Below are 5,756 nucleotides of genomic sequence, written 5' to 3'. Positions count from 1 at the left end.
ACTAAGCCTGCCAGCCCACCCTGCTTCACCCTCATGTCACAGCTGGGGAAACTGAGGCACAGAGTGGGGCAAGCGACCGTACCCAGGTCACACAGCAAACCAACAGGAATCGAACCCAGGAGTCCGGCCGCCTTGTCCCTTGTGCTGTTAAGAGACTGGCTGAGACCAGTGCTCAGAATCACAAGCCTTCCGCCTCTTGCGCCCAAATGCCGCTTTCGGCAAAGGCAGACGGTCGAAGTTCCTGTCCCCTGAGCGCTGACAGCTGGGAGCTCAGAGCCACCTTCTCCCCCGGCCCAGGGTGGGTAGGCCCAAGCCTAAGCCAGATGGACAATGGGGTGTGTGTGTGAGCCTTCATCAGGCCCAGCTGGTGGAACCAGAACGTCTCCACCTCACACCCAGTCCCTGCTAGAAATATGTGTGTGACAGAGGCGGGCGGGCCAGCGCCCAGCCCTGGGGGGGAAGGTCATCGGGAGAGCAGGCCAGGAACTGGTTTCCCCACTTTGTTAGTCACCCAGAGGAAGGATGGTTCCTTGTGTGCAGGGAACTGGGCTAGGAGGCAGGAGACCTAGGGGGCTGGTCCCAGTTCCCCTGGTGGGATTTACAAGCCCTTGGTGCCTCCAGCTGTGTAACCAGGCTAATGAGCCTTCCCCCACCGCCCGCTGGATGCTTAGGCAAGTTGCTTCCCCTTTGGCTATGCAGCCTGTGAGCTATTCCGGGCAGGGCAGGAGTGGTTCTTGCACCTGGCACTACAGGGCCTTGATCTCCGCTGGGGCCTCGAGGGGCGCCCGGGAGATTCACGCCAAGGATCAGAGCAGACAGAGATGGCAAATCACCAGCTGATTCCAGGGCAGCCGATGGAGCCTGGCTCCAGTGCTAAGCGTGACCCTGCCCGAGGAACGCTGTCGCTCAGCTCACCCCGAGGGGGAAGGGAACTGCTTCAAGTTTCTCTTCCTCATGCATGACCCAGGCCAGCGACTCAGGCACCGCCTGGGTGGGGAGGTTGCAAGCGCGGTGACTGTAAGAAACGGTGGGGGGGAGTTGTCGTTACAGTTTCTCAGCAAGCTGGCTCCAGGGTTTCCAGATCTCTCACAGTGAAACTTGCACCTAATCGCTCAGCCAGCCCACGGGCCGCTTCCCCAGCGGCAGAACAGGCCAGGCCGTGGCTTCGAAGGGTAGCCATGACTCGGCCCAGGCACCTGGTCTTCCAGACACGCTCCCCACGCCCGCTGCAAAGGGCCTTGCTGGGGGCACAGGCCAGCGGCCCTGGGGACCTCAAGCAACTGGGCTGGTCAGTTTGTACGGGCAGCGCTGGGGGAAATCACTGCCCTGTTTCAGACACTCTGATCCTCCGGGTCGCCAGGCGATGACGCACCGAGTGCATTTGCATGCAGCCACCCAGCATGCTTTATCCAGCAGCAGGGCTGGTGCTGGAGGTTCTGGGAGGGGACGGGGGAAAACCCTGACCCAGGAGCACTGACGTACACAGAGGCCTCTTACACAAGGGTTACTCACACGCGTCTCATCTCCAGGGTGGTACCGAGCATCAGCCAGGCAGGCAGGGGCTGCGCTGGGAAGCGAAGCCAGCAAAACGTGTGGGGCGGGCGGCAGCTAGGCCAGATCCTCAGCTGGAGACGGCTAGTCCCCCAGCAAACATAGGCCTTATGCACACCGGCCAGACCAGTTGGGTTATTTCCCCCCCCCAAGAACACAGCTCTGCTAGGCAGGTCTTTGCAAGCTGCTGCTGGGAGCCAGTTACCCCCGGTCCCCTCCGAAGGCTGCGCTGGGGTTAGTTCAGCCCGCAGAGCACTTGCCGGGACGCGTCCCAGCACCATGAATGCACTCGGCACCAACGCTCTGCGCACGGCTGCCCCGCAGCGCCCCAAGCCTGTTTGCTCGTTGGCCTGGGCTCCATTACAAAGGGACCCATCGGTCTCCACTCAGGGGGCAGGACAGGCCCGGCCGGTCAGCCGCCCCGGCACAGCGGGTAAAGCTCCAGCAGCCACCCTGAGTCCTGTCCCACCACCGGGAGCTGGGGATTGACAGTGCAGACGAGGCCTTGGAGCACCGACAGCTGAGTGAGGTGGGAGCCACGGGCCGCCATGGGCTCTGTCCATGACTGTAACACTTTCCGCAGCGGGATGCCTTACCGCCTGCCAGAGGGGGATATCAAGCCTGCAAATCCAGGCTGCGTAGCAGGAAACAGGCACCTGGTACAATGTGGGGGAGGCACCCTGGGGATGCCCCCCCATCATTTGGGTCTTACAAGATCAAAGAGGACAAAGGCCTGCCGAGCGTCCTAGAAGGAATAACCCCACACCGGGGGATTGCCCGGGGGCCAGCTGCACCCCTCACGTATTACCGTGCGGTTCGGTAGCCCAGTGGGGACGGCGTCACCTTGGGCACGAACCAGGGGCCTGCGGCGTTAAATGCTTGAGCCTCTCCAGTTTGAGCTGAAGGGTCCGACACAGAAGCTGGGGGCCTGTAAGAGACTCACACACAGACCAGTGGGCCACCCTGGGCACCAGAACTGCATTAACGCCCCCACGAGCTGGTGACATTGGTCTACAGCAGCTGAGGCACCACAGCCACGCATCACGCACAGAGCAACCGGTTTCCCACAGGAGCAGCTGGCCCATGCCTTAGCACGCCCTGCATTCCCTGTCCCCATATCACCCCCGCAGAGGAAGGGGCGTGACTCAGGGACAGTGGGTCCCAGCAACCCTCCGGCTGGGCTAGGATGGGACCCTCTCTCTGCTAACCTTGAGAAAGTCCAGGGTCATTCAGAGGCAGGCAGAGCGGTCCTGGCACCCGTGGAGGGGCAGGGCCCCTTTCCCTTATGAGTTTATTTGCTTAGCTCAGTGGAATCTCATGCAAAATAAAAAGAGACAAAGTCGATTCACTCTCCCAGGCTAGGGAGCTCTCCAGAAAGCTGGGTGGGGACAGCAGGCATGCAGGAGTGGGGGGAAGGACACAGGTGGTCTGACGTAGACGACAGCTTCATTCCAACCCATCAGGGCAAGGGCCTTAGCGGCAGGGAGAGAAGTGACCTCAAACCCTCCCCCCTTCATTCCTCCAGGTGTCAAGTCAAAAGAGGGAACAGGCCAGGCCTGAGTTCAGTTCTCCCTCTCCCCTCCTCCCCAAATAGACTGTATGACTAATGGGAGGGGGAAGGATGAGGAATCACACCCCTCTTGCACCTGCGTGCGGACACACACAGACTGACAAGCATGTCCATGTAACACACAAATAACACGAAGGCAGCCTATTAAAGATGACCGATCTCCTGGGCCCCCTCACCCCACCCCCAAAATATCTCCACAGCCCAGACAGCAGCAAGGTCTTAAACAGCTTTAGCTCCGATTCACCAGGCCCAGCCCCCTGTGCAGTCATTGAAACGCACTAGCGAGGTACTGGGCCCCAGCACAGCAGTATCTGAGCACAGAGCTTGGGAAGGGATTTTCACCTCCCATCCCCCCCCCCGGGAGATAGGGAAAGGCACCTGAGACACAGAGTGAAGCCAGCTTGCCCTTGTCCCATTCCATCCCCTAGACACGCTCCCCTCCTTGTGCATTGGTCAGGGTGCCTTTGCATGGCCATTCCCACTCGCGCCCAGCCAGGGTGAAGCGCATTCATTCTAGTTCGCAGGGGCATGCTCGTTTGCTCCCATGCAAAGACGCAGCAGAGAAGCGAGGCCCACACGCTTTGTCCGGGTGGACACCGTGACACAATCCAGGCCAGCCCCCTGGGAAATAGACAGACTCTCTACCGGCCACACGCCCATCAGCTTCAGCGCGGGAGCTTTGCTCTGGGCAGGATCACAAGCGGCAGCTCGGCTGACAGCTAAAGGTCCAGGCTACTGTTGCGTTTCCAACCCAGCAATAAGAGAGGCGTCTCGGCCTGACTGACGCACATTTGGTTCATTCTGTGTTTATTATTTTTTAAACCATTTTTTTTAAATTTTAATACAGGTAACTTAAATGAGGTGATATAACATGAATACCCTCCCCACACACACACACCCGCGCACACACCCACGCACACACCGGAGAAGGTTAATGCTTTTTCCCCCACCCTCCCACCCCATCATGTTTTTTTTTTTTTTTTACGTTATATATAGGATTAAAAAAAAAAAAACAAAAAAAAAAACCACAGGACAAGAAGGGGCTGATGGCAGGAGTGCATACACACCCACACCGTACAAAATAGTACATTTAAATATTGAATTCAAAATTTAAAAAAAAAATTGTTTGAAAATATAATAAAAGAAAAGAAAACTACAGTAATACATACAAAGGAAGTTCACAGCTGGGAAAAACAGGATGTGTAATGGTGTCACGTGACCAGAGGAGGCGGGGTACCCATCACGACTCGGAAAGCAGCCGAGCCAATCAGCTAGCACCGAGGCGCTAGAATTATGGTCCCGTGATGCTGAAGGGATGGACGTTACTGGAGACTTGGTTAATACACAATAGAAAGACTGACGACAGCTCACAGGTGGGGTTCTTGCTACAATTGTGGGGGATAAAGAAAAAGGGGGGGCTGGTGGGTTTTTGGGGGGGGCACAGCAGTATCAATACATTTGGGGAGAACGGATTTTAAAAAAACAACAGAACAACCCAAAACCCACGAGTTTAAAAACCAAAAGGACCCAGAATCCTGTGCCAGCTGTGCTCCTGCCTGGATTTCCAGGGCAGCGATACCACAGTCCCCGTCTCCCTCAAACAGACATGCGACTCCAGGACACACACCCCAGCAGCACCTGCGTGGGCATGGGCACAGCCCGCTCCCCCCCACCCCACCCAGCTAAACAACTAGCAGGGTGGGAAAGAGGGCCGTGAGTGGTACCTAGCTAACAGGATACACTAGTGGCAAAGTTGCTTCAAGTTTTTCCTTTCGTGGGACAGGCGGCTGCAGCGGGGAGGGTGCTGGGGGAATACAGTAGTAGAAACCCAGACGCCTCAGCACTAGGGATTTCTAACCCCAGACAAACGCTTGGGCCCAGAGCAAGACCAAAGGCAAGTGGGTAGCCCCTCCCTGCTGCCTTTCGACTTGGAGAGGGAAATAAAACTGGGGGGTGGGGGGGAGGGTAAGAGGGAGCGGGTTTTGGAAATTAAAAGCACCAACTCCATTCAGCCCCGCTCTGGCCTGAATTAACCCATTCACCAGCAGTGCCCTTTGTTCTACGGATAACATTCCAACTCGAGTCCCCGTGGAGGGGGGACAAAATCCCACCCCACCCGCCTCCCCACGCTATCTTCAGCTAACCATGGCTCAAGGGCTCCTGTCTCTCCCCAAGTTTGAGTTAATGCTACCAAAAAAGGGAAAAACCCAGAAAAATCCACAGGGGATGCTACTTTCTTTCCTGATTCCCCCCCCCCCCCCCCCGATTGTTCAAGTTATTTTAAAGTTTATTTGCATCCATACCGCCCAAATTAAAAAAAAAAAAAAATAGTAAAGATGGAAAACTTTGATCTTCCCCCCACCCTACCCCACCCCCTCCTTTCCCACCCCTCCCCCAAAACACACAAAAAAGACTTTTACAGACAAAAAACACATCACGTGGGGTTTTTCTATTTGCACAGATCTCCTGACAGGGGAAGGAGAGTGAAGAAAGGAGAAAAAAAAACGGGACAGGAAAAGGATTTCTACCGTCTAGGCAACACTAGGTCAGTACTGGCTCAGTCAAGTTATTAATGTCTATAAATATTAGCCCCAAGGCCTGCAAACAGCCATTACCAAGTACTGGATTTATTTAT

The sequence above is a fragment of the Emys orbicularis genome, chromosome 24, assembly GCF_028017835.1.
Source record: "Emys orbicularis isolate rEmyOrb1 chromosome 24, rEmyOrb1.hap1, whole genome shotgun sequence".
Classification (NCBI taxonomy): Eukaryota; Metazoa; Chordata; order Testudines; family Emydidae; genus Emys; species Emys orbicularis.
This window is presented reverse-complemented; position numbering follows the sequence as displayed.